Raw genomic sequence first — 15,297 nt, 5'->3', positions numbered from 1 at the left:
TGAGGGTAATTTAAAAGTTCTGCACAAGCTCTGCCCCACAAAATGAGGGGCACATATCATACATTTTCACACACAGGGGACTCTGCCCTCTAATAGGACCTATGCGGTTTCCTGGTCCAAAGCCCAGTTCTAGTGCTATTGGCTCCAAAGTGGGATGCCCTGGGAACGCTGACAGGAGGCTGAGCCGGCATCTGAGGACTGTGCTGCCGTGGCACTTTGCTCAGTGCAAGGGGCATGTACACCTGCATTTGGGTCTGGGTGCCTCTTAATCCCATTTGGCCCCCAGGAACAGAAATGCACTGTAAGCCACAAGCCTCTCACATAGTAGAACCATGTCAGCAATGTTTCAGACTCATTTTAAGCTGCTCCAAGTTTTATGTTCTTTTACATAAAACGTTTACATTCTTTACGTTCTGGGCTTTTAATGCTGAGTTTTAATCAATAACTTTTATGGTATTGTATGTTTTTATCTTTAATATTATAAGCTGCCTAAGGCAATTTCTTGGAAAAGCAGCAAACATTTTTTACAAACAAACAAATAAATAAATATTGTCACTATTGTGGTACTTTATTTCTGTATTTAGGGTGGGATTACATGTTTCCAAATGAGGCCATTAGTTGAAGGGAAATTGGTGGGTGGAGGGAATGGGTGCCTGTCCCTACACTCAATAATTCTCCCCTGCAGATGTAGTCCCTTGAGGTCATTTTCCCCCCTAAAAAGTGTGGTTATTCTTATGTCAGAGTCCAGTTGAGGAAGAAATAGGCTAAAGCATCCAGGAAGGATGCTTGTAGAGGAGAACTGGCAGATGTTTGAAATATTCCTTCAAGCCCACCAGTTCTCCCCTTCAAACGTTCCTTAGCCGTCACATTAACTTTACAAGGAAAGATGGAGTTGGATACCTGGTGTTTGTCTTGTGATGTGTAGTTCTGCACTTTACTAAGAAATGAGGTGAAAGAAAAGAACAAGACACGTTTTAAAAACATGTATTGTAAAAATATTTAATGGGACAGCTCTATAAGCAGAGTATAGGCTCTGATCAAGACCTGTATTTCCTAAAAGCTACAGTTCCTAAAACTTCCCCAGCAAGACTTCCTGCTTGGGTTGACGGGAATTGTAGTTTTCATGGCTCCTAAATTGAACCAGAAGGTCAAGAACAATAATATTTCTATCAGACTAACAATCCAGTACTTTATAAGCATGTGACAACAGCAGCTACCAGCCATCTAATTCTAAATGTGCCAATTTTGCTAAATTAACTTAGTAGCCCTTTTACTGTAGCACAGGGGTGGGGAACCTTTTTCTTGCCAAGGGCCATTTGTGTATTTATAACATCATTTGGGGGCCATATCAGGCGTAGCTCTCCCGGCGGAGGGGGGGTAGAAGCTAGGGTTGCCAGGTCTCCAGCCACCACCTGGAGATTGGCAACCCTAGCAGAGGCTATGCAGAGTAGGGAGGGAAGGAAAGAAGGAAGGAAGGAAGGAAGGAAGGAAGGAAGGAAGGAAGAAAGAAAGAAAGAAAGAAAGAAAGGAAGGAAGGAAGGAAGGAAGGAAGGAAGGAAGGAAGGAAGGAAGGAAGGAAGGAAGGAAGGAAGGAAGGAAGGAAGGAAGGAAAGGGAGGCTTCCCCTCCCCAACAGACACACACCCCTCATGGGGATCTCTCTCTCTCCCCCCCCAGGCCACCCAGCAGCCCACACACACACACACACACTCACCCACGCAACAGGGGGAAGCAAGCGCGGGGGGGCGAGAAGAACGGAGCACGGGGGGGTTGGGCAGGGACCCTCTGGCGGCGCGCGGCGAGCGCAGGGCCCGGGAAGAATGGAGCACGGGGGGGGGAGGGGGGCGGGAACCTTCTGGTGGCGCGCGGCAAGCCTGAAATGCTGAGAGGAGGGCCTGCCTAGCGATAGCTAGCTCCATGTAGCTCCTGGCCTTGGCAGGTGGGCTGTGGAGCTCCCAACCTCACCAGGTGGGCTGGGGGCCAGAGAAAATGATCTCGCGGGCCGGATCCGGCCCGCGGGCTGGAGGCTCCCCACCCCTGCTGTAGCACATTCGAACTTTGGTCTTTTGAAAGTCCCTCAGATATAGGGCAAATGGATAAAATAATGTACAATACCAGTTTTGGGGGGGAAAGGAATCTTAACATGTCAAGATTTGGGTATTAAAAACCAAAGCACATCAAGTTTTATTTTAAAAATGCTGCTTTTTATGGATAGTGGTTAATTGATGAAGAAAGGAGAGATTTCTGGTATGAAGTTCAAAGGGGATGCTATGATTCCCCAGACAGCTTTCAGTTTGAGGCTTTCTGTAATCTTCCAAGGTTTCTGTTAGGTCTACGGTCTGATGATGGTCTGATTTCTGTTACATCACATGGATTTATTTCAGTAACTTTCCATGTTCTCTCAACATCTGGCATCTGGGGAGCCTGCTTGGTAGGCTATAGAGGTTACAATTACATGTTCAGGTATGTTTTTGTAATCAGTGCACAACCTTGCCCTGCTGTCACCCTCAAGAAAGATTGTCTATGCTTGACCAAATGAACAGATACTTCAAAATAGAGCACTTGAACTATGCTGTAGCAATTCTCCTTAATGCTAATTTAAAAGGGAGAAAAACTGCTTGAGTTTTCTGAAGCAAAGCTGAGGATTGGTCTACAGTCTGAGCCAGCTGCATGGAGGCCAACTGAAATAGCATTTATGTGGCACCTTTTTTTTCTATATTAAGGGAATAAAGTGCATCGGAACCCATCACATGGATAACTTGCATTGTATGTAAATTATATCCATAGGAAGCCAGGACTACAAGGGCAGTTCTCTGTGCTTTGGAATGTCCTCCCTGTGGAGATTCACCAAGATCCTATTCTGTGCCATCTTCCAGAAGTGGTGTAAGACTTCATTGATCAGATTGGCTTCTGATGGCCAAGAATGGGGCTGAATACGATGAGGGTGTAATTATTGGTAGATAAATACCACACTGCCAAACCTCTGGGTTAGACCTGGCTATAGGTCAAAACAAATATAAAAATAATATAAAATTAAAGCATACTGGTTGATAGGGCTGATGCGCACTTCCATCTTCACCCCAGGGGAAATGGATAAAAAGAATTTTCTTGAAGGGGAGCCAGGATGTGATTAAAATACCCTGAAAGATGGGCCTCAAGGATGCAAAGAGTCTGTATGAAAATGTGTAGATGGGAACCGAAGTTATGAGTGTTCTATTAATGATCAGTTCCTTATTTTCCTTACTGATATAGATAGGCATTATTCCTGTAAAATACGCCTGGGTGATACATGAGATCGGAGATGGAGTTCCAACAACAACTGCTTTATTGAAAGAACTAGAACTGAACTCTTGAACTGTGCAACATCCCAGCTTATATGCCTGCCCAGCCACCCGGGGCCATGCCCTCCAAGTCTGTGATTGGGTGGCAGTAGCCCATTGTCCAATAGAAACACACAGGCGAAGGAGCCTGGGGAAACATCAAGATCAACATGATGCTTGCCTTCCAAGCTGCATACATTACACCCTCCCCCCTAAGTTGGAGCTCACCCGCCTCAGCAAACATAGTCCTTCAAGTAGCTTGGCCATGACTGGGCCCGCTGGGAGCAGTGTAGCTTTGCAGCAGCTGCCGGCATGCGCTTGGCTGTTTCTGGCATGGGTGTGTCTGGGGTTGTGGTCAGAGCCTCACAGGTTCCATTGGGTGCCCCTGGGAGGGGTCCAAACTCACTGTGGCCGTTGGGTCCATGGGGGTTCCCACCTCTTGGCTGGACTCCGCTGCTGCTTCTGCTGCTGCTATGGCAGCAGGGGTCAGAGAGTCTGCCAGTCGGAAGCCCCGTGAAGGCGAGCGGGGGGCCCTTTAAACAGATCTGCACCTCCCGGCTGGGAGGCACATATCTGTTTCCCCCGCTCGCCTTCAGGGGGCTTCTCCATGAAGGCACGCGGAGGGCTCTTTAAACAGATCTACGCCTCCCAGCTATTCATTGTTTTGGTTTTGCGAAGAACTGAGAGTAAAGTGAACACAGTACGCTCCCTCTGATTCTAGGCGTTCAGCCAATACGACCTTCACTAAAGTAAACAAGAGATAAAGACAGGAACGCTGCTTGTCCTTTTAAAATTGCCATGCTGTCTGTGGGGGTAATAGAAATGCATATAAGCTTCTTTCTCACATCCTTTATGGATGTATATGTATATATTTAGCCATTCATATCATTATCTGCATTGCTGTTTGAAGATTTGGGACCTTGATTATATCTTTGTCAATTAATTATGTAACCTTGCAAATATCAATTAAATATGTAACCTTGCAAATATGGAAAGATAGAATGCATATACAGGGGAAATTTTATCTGATTAGTATTTTTTACTGTATGAGAAGGATACCTTTGATCCCTGGGAAAGATTTAATGGGAAGGTTATAATAGATAATAACAGATTTGAGTTCCCATGAAGAAAGAGTATATAAAGGGTTAGAAATTGGTCAGTAGTTGGGAGTTCTTTAGCAGACTATGCTACTATGCTGTCTGTCTAAAGAATTTTCCCCAGCATGGCCCATCCAGAGGTATGTGAACTTGGTATTTTTACTGTAATTTTTACTGATCAGATCTGCTCACATTCTCCTTATTTTCTGCAACATCTTGTTATATTCTGTAAGATTTTTCACACAACGATGATGTGTTTTTTACTTTAGATAATTCTGGAGTTAGAAATAAAAAAATTAACTGATTCAATTAGATTGCCTCATTGCTTTGGGTGACTATTCTTAACAAGGAAACATAACCTTTTAGTGAGGTATAAATCCGATAGATTTAGTCACTGATAACAGTAATTGAGCATCTTCACACTGGAGAGGGAGGACCCTGAGTCGACCTCCATCTCGCACAGGGTGCCTTGGATCTGGACAGTCCCCCAGATCTTGTCGACTGAGTGGATCTTATTCAGCTCCATGCTCTGGACATGATGCAGTGGCGACTCTCGATGACTTCTTACCCTGCCCTGCTTCCTGGAGTGTTCAGCCACTAAGGAGTGGGTGGGCTGGACAATGCTATCTCGTTTGGTGGGAAAACTCGAACTTCCCCCTCTTTTCATGGAGCGGCAGGCTCTGGTGATATGGCCAACCTTTCTGCACGTCTGGCATCCCATGTCACGGAACCTGCAAGTATGGCAGTTGTGCTGGTCCCCGCAGCTCGAGCACTGCTTCCCTGCTGTGTTCCTTGGCCTAACTCCCCAGGCGTTCATCTTTTGGACCTCCTCCTCCTCTTCACAGTCATCCTGTAGTGGACAGGAACTGGGGCCTGGGATGGCGGCGGAGCCTGTTGGACAGTGTGGCACACCTAGTGAGTCAGTTTGTCAGCTGCTTCCACTGCCAGGGCCTCCTCCAGAGCCGATTTGTAGGTGACATCTTTCTTTGCAAAGAGGTGTCTCTGTACCTTCTCATTCTGGAGGCCGCAGACTAGCCAGTCCCAGAGCATGGTGTCGAGGTTGGCGAAGTTGCAGTAGTGGGCAGCCTTGTGCAGGGCTGCGATGAATGCCGCAATGGACTTGTCTGGGGCTTGATTGCGTTGGCAGAAAGTGTGCTGCCTGGCTAGCTCGGATGGCTGCAGTGCAAAATGGTTCCTCAGGGCTTCCATGATATTGTCGAAGGACGTCTCTTCCAATTTGGCGGGGGACAGTAGCGTTTGGGCTAGCTCAAACATGTCCGTTCCGCACATGCTGAGGAGGGTCACTCTTTTAAGATCAGCGTCGGTGATCTTATTTGCTTGCAGGTAGAAGGTGAGCCATGTTGCATAGCTTTCCCACCTCTCTAGGGTGGATGTGTTGAATTCTTTGATGTGGACCTGACTTGCCATCGTGAGTAGTGTTGAGTCTCCCTTCCGTGGTATCACCAGCGATTTCAGCCGGGCTAGCCGGACTGCCTACCAGCTACTGTAGTGATTTCAGCAGGGATGAGCCAGGCTGCCTACCAGCTCAGGATTCCACCTTTGTTGCCAGTGTAAAATAGGTGTGGGTGATACACAAGACCGGAGACAGAATTCCAACAACAACTGCTTTATTGAACGAACTAGAACTGAACTCTTGAACTGTGCAACAACCCTGCTTATATACCTACCCAGCCACCTGGAGCCACGCCCCCCAAGTCCGTGATTGGGTGGCTGTAGCTCATTGTCCAATAGAAACACACAGGCGAAAGAGCCTGGGGAAACTCCAAGCTCAACATGAGGCTTGCCTTCCAAGCTGCATACATTACAATTCCCATGTACAAACACTGAATAATGTGTAAACGTTGGCTCTCCAACCTCAACTAATGAGTATAGGTGGGAGGTACAATGTACTGTAGCTCCAACTTTGTCTACTTGGCTATTGGTTTCAGGAGGCTACAGGAGACTACAACTGCTTCATTCTTTCTAGTGCGATTGTGCTTGTTCATTATTAGGAATGCCAGTCTCCATGTGGGACCTGGGGATCCCCCAGAATTACAGCTCATCTCCAGACTACAGAGATCAGTTCCCATGGAGAAAATGGATGCTTTGGAGGGTGGACTCTATGGCATTGTATCCCCACTGATGTCCCTGTCCTCTCCAGGTTCCATTCCCAAATCAACAGGAGATTCCCAACATGGACTTGGCAACCCTATGCCCCCCTATCCCCCACCAGTGGCCAGAGGGGACCACCCAGAGGGCATCACCCAGCTATCAGTGCTTAATTGTTAGTGTTGTCCACAATGAAGTACTAGCACCACCCCCACCCCAATAAAGACACAGTACAACAGCATATGGGTTAACTTAGGTTTTATCAAATGGATGATCTGCATCATCACAAAGTTTGAATATTTTAGGACAATTTGCAAGTGATGTAGCCCCTGACTATCCCCAATCTGAGCAACTCTACCCTAGCTCCAAATTTAGCCAGCATTCCTGCCAGCTTTGTTTATCCTAGCTTGCACATCCTAGCTTGCCAAGAGACATTCTAGCCTCCCAGTAGGATGGAATTCATCCAGCCCTGCCTATAGCATTTCATGCCTTGTTTGAAGGGACAGATTGGCACAACAGCACCCGTGGCTCTTTAAGCCACAACTGATCTTACATGAAAATTAGGGGTATGCACTTCAAACATTTTTGTAGTAATATCATTTCAAGGAGGGTGTGCTTTTCATTATCTTGAATTATTGGGAGTGTTGTTACCAGTATGGATTTTTATTTCAGGTACATTTTTTGGATTCCAGAATTTCAGGATCATTATTGTACCTCCCTGAAAGCTGAAACACTCCCAAAGTTTCAGGAGATAAATGGTCATTACTCCTGGAATTTTGGGAGTGTTTTGGGTCATTTTGGATTTCCCCAAAGCAACCTGAAACAGTTAATTTCAAGTTTAATTTGGGCTCAGGTATGTCTCAATGTACACTCCTAATGCAATCGTATGTTGCAGTAGTTTCATGGCAAATGATTTAGAACCGAGTAGGGAGGTAGTATTTCCTTTCTCACAGCTTCCCTGCTACAAAATATCACTGCCCAAACAGTTTCTTTCTGTGTTGGTTTTCATACCAAAAACATGCATTTGAAGTGTACAGGAAACATATAAACACACCCTAATTATGAACTTACTATGGAATTCTTACATTTTAAAAAGCTACTGAAGGCCTGAGTTACCAATTCATTATTATGTGTGCAGTGAGAAGAATTGCTCACATGTCTGGGGGTGGGGGGAGGAGGCCATGTTCAAAACAATGGGAACAACCATAACATTGACCCAGGATTCCCTAGTTGCTTGAAATATGAAGCTGAGATGCTCAGCATTTCTCAGAGACACCTTTGTACCTACAAGGATTAGCCTTCTAGAGCACACATCCCACTGAAATTAACAGGGGTGCATGCAGGGAGGTTGCCTGGAATTGTATACCAGACATTACAATGCTTTTGGTGGCCAAGCTGTGCTTTGCATGCAAACTGTAGAATCCAGGCTTTCTAATGTGATGCTGATTTGCATATCAGAGAACAGAACATTTGAGCAGACAGAATAGAAAATCAGCTGCCTTTAATGAGCCAGTGAATTTCACACACCACAATAGAGATGCCCACCTTTTATTTACTGTATAGCCCAGGGATTCCATGGGTTGTAAGACTGTTATCTTCACACAATCAAACATCAGGTCTCCCAGACTAATACAAAGAACCTGTGGTATTCACTTGGATGTTGAATTCAGCTGTTTGTCCCACCACAGAATGCCTGCCTCTGTCAGCCAATCTCTGAATGCTTTCTTCTCTGGGACTGATGTCCACATATTGTTATTGTGGCACAAGGAATTGGATGCATTTGTTAATCAGTCTTTTGCTGAGCGGAAGTCTGGCTTGCTTTCTTTAATATGGTTGAAAATCCCTGGTATGGTTGCAATACTGTGCTATACAAAAGGCCATCTCCTTTCTTTTCACAAAATTGGTGAGAACTGAATACTTCCCTTTATTTTCTTTATTTCTTCTCTTCTTTTGACCAGTAGCGGTTTTATGGTCATATCAGAAAGTCAGCCATTCTTTCTTTCTGTGATGGATCACATTCTAATTAGTTCAAAAGTTTCCAGGATATTTAAAAAGAACATATAGGGGGATTTAAAAAAAGAAAAGAAATTAGATTATCCTTTTGGGCAAGACACAGTAATTGTTTGGGACCAATAAAAATTGCCCAGTGCTAGCTTAGAAATTGTTTTGATTTGTGATTTTAATCTGTTGTCTAGAAAACATCCACTGCTTTATGTTTGAAGATACTAGTATTGCTGTTTTTACTAAGTAGATATTTCTGCATAACTGGAAAGGAGGCCAGATTGGCTGGTGGGTGGGAGGGACAGAAGGGAGGAGGAAAGGGAGAGAGGCTGTAGACTCTACAGTGTAGAGGCTTTCAGGAAAGGGAAAGAGGAAATAGTGAGGGAGGAGGAAATTAGATGCCGCACACCTCCTTTCAGGTCCCTCATTTGTATATTCTAATAGCCAAGTTGGCCAAATCTGAGGATATTTAAATCTGGCAATTGCGGCAGTGAATGGGCAAAACAGATATTTCTACAAACTTGAAAAAATGCCCCAGGTTTCCAGAAAAATCTGAAATCTAAGCAAAAGTAATACATGGTGGGGGGGGGGGTAAAAAAACCAAAACTATAAAAGGAACACCTGTAGCTTTAAAAAATGGAAGCCCTCAGTGGCAGTTGCTAGGCAACCACAGCATTCTAGACTTGTTTTCTCTCAGTAAAAGGCAGGGGGAGGGGCAGGGTGCTTGCTTTTGAGGGCTGATTTGGCCTTTGAGAGAGGACTCATTGGGCCTGGCCAGGCAGCAACCACTTGGTGATTTGACCCCACTCGACTGTATGACTCACTGAGGTCTGGCAGTTTGCTACTGTTCAACAGCAGCCACCCTATGAAAGCCAGTGCGGTGTAGTGGTTAGTGCTTTAGTGCAGGGTCTGGGACACCAGAATTCATATCACCAGTCTTCCAGGGAAGCTCCATACGTGATGTTGTACAAGTTACATACTTTCAGCCTAACCTACCGTATGGATTGTGAGGATAAAAAAAGGAGGAGAGGAGAATAATGTAAGCTGCTTTGTTCCCCACTATGAAGAAAGCTGAGGGACAGATGAAGTAAATAAATAATAAATATAGCGGAAGGTGGGAGACAGATAAAGCGTAGGTTGGTGAGTGGTTGAGAAGGAAAGAATGAGGCAGAGAAAGGGAAGAGGATCCAGGGGTAGCTAGGAGGAGAGAATGGGGGAGTAATGTGGGGAGGGGAAGACAGGGGAAAGTGATGTGTCCCCCCAAGTTCTTTAGGGTTTCCTACCACACATGTGAGCTTGGCCCAGCAGCCAGCACCACACAACTGGGCCATATTTTATAAGGTAGGGTTTCTGGTGGGGGAGCTGAAGACAGAGAGGGAGATAAAGGTAGGACGGCTGTTGGGTGGGAAGGAGAGAAGGAAGCAGGAAAGCAGGAGAAGCTATGGGGGCTTTCAGGGAAGAGAAAGAGCAAATAGTGGGGAAGGGGGAAATACCTCCAAGTCCTTGCGGGTTCTTGTTTGTATATTTTAATAGCCAACTGTCTGTACTCTAATCTGTGGATACTTAAATCCATAGATTAAATCCATAGATCAAGGGCAGGAAGCTTTTCCTGCAAACTTTGGGGGCCCTCCATGTTTGCAGAAAAATCTACAAACCCAGAAAAATATGGTGAGTGGTGTAAATTCCCCCTAAATGAGGAGTGTAGTCTGTACATGTGCAAATAAAGTTTCTTTGTTGGAGTGGTGAAGGAAAGCTGCTGTCGCCAGGCATTGACAGCCTGGATGGTGGTAGGAGGAGAAGACACTCTAGGCCCAGCACAGCTACCAACTCCCCAACATCATGAATGCCATGTCTGGACCCAACTCAGGTTCCTCCGCCCACCATCACTGACACCCTTGTGGGACCCCACTTGAATCTTTTAATTTTTATGCATGGTCAGTAAAACCCTTACTATCCAGCTTATTTTCTTCAACAAATCTCCTTTCCATTTGTTTTAAAGGCCTTTTTATGTTGTATAACTTTTTGCTTTATGCCATTGATCCAAAGACAGGTGTTGATTTTAATAACAGTATATCTTTTAAATTTCATTAACATGGTCAGGGGCAAAATGACTGCAGCTTCACCCTGAATTTGAAGAAACCATAAAATAAATTTAAGCTTTGGAACTGAGCCACAGATGTCTTGAAACGTTGTAACATCCTTAAGCTTAACATACCTTTCATTGTTATTGTGACAATAAGGAGAGGGCATGGTTACCAGTTTGATTTCTTAGAGGTAAAAGTGGGATAAAAATGTTATTAATCATAATAATGTTTTCCTATCATGTGGAAGAATGAGCTACCACTAATGTGAACCTAGCAAGAAAAACAAATATAATGGAAAAACAAGTACCTTGATCATTGGATTAATATAAGAGAAAATGATTTATACAGAGCAAGGTCAATCCACATTAGGTGGGTCTCCAAGTAAGGGGCAACTTTCACAAGACATCTCTGCTTTAATTTCCTGTATCTGTGATGCAAACATGAATCCTATATACTAGGCTCTGCTCTAGAGTACATCTCAAGTAGAAGGAAGGCTCTCATCTACCAAGAACAAGGGGGATTTTCTTCCAAAATGCTTATTTGACCCTCTCTTTTTCTTTCATCACCCCACTGTGTACTTCTTATATAAATCTGCAAGATTTAGATAGTTTTGTACTACTTTTGACTTTTAGATGTTTTAAGGGTAATTTTATAAGGATTTTTAAAAGGGACGAGCCAATAAGGCTAAGTTAATTTTGATTCTGGATGATTTCATGGTTGGTGTGTTAGGTCTACCTCATTTTGGTCATTTTTAATGATGATTCTTTTGTTTGTCTACATAATTTCTTCACAAATGACAGAAAATTATTTATGAGAAAGGGGCTCATTTTAATAAAAAATTTCAGGGCAAGAAAATGTAAAATAATGAAAAATAAAGTATTCTGTTCTCACAAAGGAAAAGAGAAATTAATATTGGAATATTCCAGCAAGCTTGCAAAAATTGTTTCCCCCCCTTGGAAGTACATGGTACATATGAACATGTGGGAACAAGGGCTTGTGGGGGCATCTAATGTGGTGTAGTGGTTAGGAGCATGGTGTAGTGGTTACAAACAGTGGACTCTAATCTAGAGAACCAGATTAGACTCCACATTCCTCCACATGCAGCCAGCTGGGTGACCTTGGGCTAGTCACAGTTCTCTCAGAACTCTCTCAGCCTCAGCCATACCTACCTTACAAGGTGCTTGTTGTGGGGCGGGGGAGATGATTGTAAGCCACTTTGAGACTCCTTTCGGTAGAGAAAAGTGGGGTATAAAAACCAACTCTCCACCTCCACCACCACCACCACCACTATTTCCGCTTTTCCTTCCCTGAAAGCCACAACAGCCTCTCCCAGGAGCTGCTCCTAGCTTGACCTGGTAGAATTAATTCTTGTTTATTTTAAGGGGAAATTTAAACCTCCAATGTATATTTTTTAACATATCCGATTTTTTTGCACTCCTAGGGCAAGTTTTCAGAAAAGTTTATAGAAAAATCTGTTTAGTGTCAGTGTGGCCCTTAACCATGGATTTAGATACCTGCAGATGGGGGGTGAATTGTCACTATTAGGTGTTTAGATGAAAAAGGTTTTTTAATACCCCCATGAATTCTTTCTAGGTTTCAGATTTTAACGGGGTTTTTTGGGGTGGGGGTGGGGGTTAGGTTTCAGATTTTTCTGCAAACCTGGCCATTTTTCAGGTTTGTAGAAAGATTCCAACTTTGCTATTAGAATATATATAAATAGAAACCGGCAAGGACTTGCGGGAGGTATCTCTTTTCCTGCTTCCTACTTCCCTTCCCATCTAACAGATAATTAACATGTATTGCCCCTTTGTTTTCAGGTTTCTCCCCTCCTCCAAGCAGCCTCTACCTAGGAAAATTACGTCCCTGTTTTGTGGCGCCAGCCCACTTGCATGGTAGGGAAGCCTCAAGAACTTGTCTGGGGGCACCTCATTTTTCCTTGTATCCCCCTCCCCATACTATTTCCTTTTTCCTTCCTCCTGGCAACCCCCCATATCTTTTCCCCCTTTCCTGCTTCATTCTCTCTTTCTCAGCCATTCACCAACCTACCTTTTATTACTATTACTATTTCTTATTTCCTTCCCACCTTTAGCTATCTTTCTTATTTATTTACTTTGTCAGGCCCAAAATCAACCAGTGGGCTTCCACAGCAAGATGGGGATTTGAACCTGGGTCTCACGGATCCTACTCTGAAGTTCTAACCATTACATCACACTGGCTTTCATAGGGAGGCTGCTGTTGAACAGTGGCAAGTAGCCAGACCTGGGTGAGTAATGCAAGTTAAGTGATATCGAATCACCCAGAGGTTGCTGCTAAGTAGGGTTGCCACCCTCCAGGTAATTTAAACAAAAAGACCAAGTCATCCATGAAACACTTATATAGAATCATGTCACTAATGAATGGATTATTATTGTTCAACAAAAACATTTTTTCAAAATCAACCATATAGATGTTTGCCATGGCAGGGGTGCACGCAGCGCCCATTGCCACTCCTTTTACCTGTAGGTTAAAATCGTCATAACGAAATAAGTTATGTTCGAAAATCACGTCAATCAAATCCTTAAGGAAGTGCGTGGGAGGATCTTTCATGTGGTGAGTGTCAAGCAATTGAGAAATAAGTTCTCTGGTAGTTTCCAATGAGATATTAGTATACAATGCAGCCACATCAAGAGTGGCTAGCACTGCACCTTCGGGTATGGGGTTTCCCTCTATGAATTTAATTAAATCTTTTGAATTTTGAATGTAGGATCCAGTATCTTTGGCATATGGTTGTAAGAAGGAGTCTAGATATTATGTGATGGGTTCGATTTGTGCGCCCCTCGAAGAGGGTAATGGCAGATCTCCTGCTATTACAACTGATCTCCAGCCGATAGAGATCGGTTCACCTGGAGAAAATGGCCGCTTTGGCAATTGGACTCTATGGGATTGAAGCCCCTCCCCTCCCCAAACCCCAGCCTCCTCAGGCTCTGCCCCGCAAATCTCCCGCTGATGGCAAAGAGGTACGTGGCAACTTGGAAATCTCCCAGAATTACAACTGAACTCCAAATGCCCCAGAAATGTCCCATGGGGAAAATGGCTGCTTTTGAGGGTGGACTCTATGTCATTATTACCTGCTGAGGCCTCTTCCTTCACCAAACCCTTCCTTCCTCATACGCCACCACAACATTTCCAGGAATTTCCCAACTTGGAGCTGACAACCCTAGGCCTGGCCCAGTGAGTCCTTCCTCAAGGCCCAAAATAAGCCTGGAAAAGGTCCTGCCCACCTGCCTTTCTCACAGAAACTGAAGCCTAGAATCTGTGGATGCCTAGCAATGGCTGCTCAGGGAATCTGTTGCTTAAAGCTACAGGTGCTCCTTTTGGTTTTTTAAAAAAAACTTACCAATGTATTTTTTTTAGATTTTTTAGTTTTCACATTTCTCTGCAAACCTAGAGCCCCTTTCAAGTTTGTAAAAAGATCTGTCTTTCCCATTCACAGTTCCAGTAACTGGATTAAAGTATCCAAAGATTTGGCTAACTTCGCTATTAGCGTGTAAGATGACGACGACGACGATACATATTTGGACATCTCTGTGTGGATGACTGGCCACACAGAGGGCTCTGCATTGTGATGCAATCAATCAAATTTATTCATGTTGTAGTCATTCATGTTGTAGTCATTCATGTATTTATGTTGTCGACCTTAACAATCCAACTACACTCTAAAAATAAAATTCAAGCCGCAGCATGCATTGATCATAAATCACAATAACATCTACTACAACACATTGAAAAACAACAACAAAGACTCCCCCCCCCATTAAAATCATCTGCCAGCATAAAGTGGACCATGTCAAGCCATTGAATTACCTATATCAGGTATACTGAAACTTTTCCTTAGTTTAAATTAGGGCTGTTGAAAACAAAATCGGTAAAATTCAGATTTGGCAAAATTTGGCCTGTTTTGATTCGGGAAATGCCGAAGTCCAAACTCCCCCGATTAGGATCCATGGAATTCAGCACCTAGTTCTGAGTTCAGGAAAAAATTTGGCCAAATAAAGCCATTAAAAACACATTTGTGCCTTTCCGTGGGTCCGGGGGGGGGGCATTTTTGGAGGTGAGGTCCTAAAATTTCAGCATAGCTTGAGGGGACCCTTCTTGCAAGAACCCCCAAGTTTTGTAAAGATTGGGTCAGGGGGTCTTGAGATATGGGGCCCGGAAGGGGTCCCCCCAAAATCGACCACAGGCGATTAAAAACACATTTGCGCCTTTCCGCGGCTCTGGGGGGGGCATGTTTAGAGGTAGAGGTCCCAAAATTTCAGCGTAGCTTGAGGGGACCCTTCTTGCAAGAACCCCTGAGTTTTGTAAAGATTGGGTCAGGGGGTCCCGAGATATGGGTCCCGGAAGTGGTTCCCCCATCTGCCCATTGGAATAAAGCCATTAAAAGGGATGTACTAAGACAAATGAAAAGTCAGCCCATTGGAAGCAATGGGAGAGGCTGCCCAGCCCATTGAAAATAATGGGAGAGGGGAATGTCGGTTGACTTGCATTGACTCAACTGAAATACATTACAGGGGATGTACTAAAACGAATGACAGGCTAGCCCATTCGATACAACAGGAGCGGCTGCACAGCCCATTGGAAACAGTAGGAACCAGGCAGAGAGAGACTCACTGACCCACAGTTAACTCCACACGAAGTTGGCAACTGGTGA

The sequence above is a fragment of the Euleptes europaea genome, chromosome 1, assembly GCF_029931775.1.
Source record: "Euleptes europaea isolate rEulEur1 chromosome 1, rEulEur1.hap1, whole genome shotgun sequence".
Lineage (NCBI taxonomy): Eukaryota > Metazoa > Chordata > Lepidosauria > Squamata > Sphaerodactylidae > Euleptes > Euleptes europaea.
Note: the sequence above shows the minus strand (reverse complement) of the source record.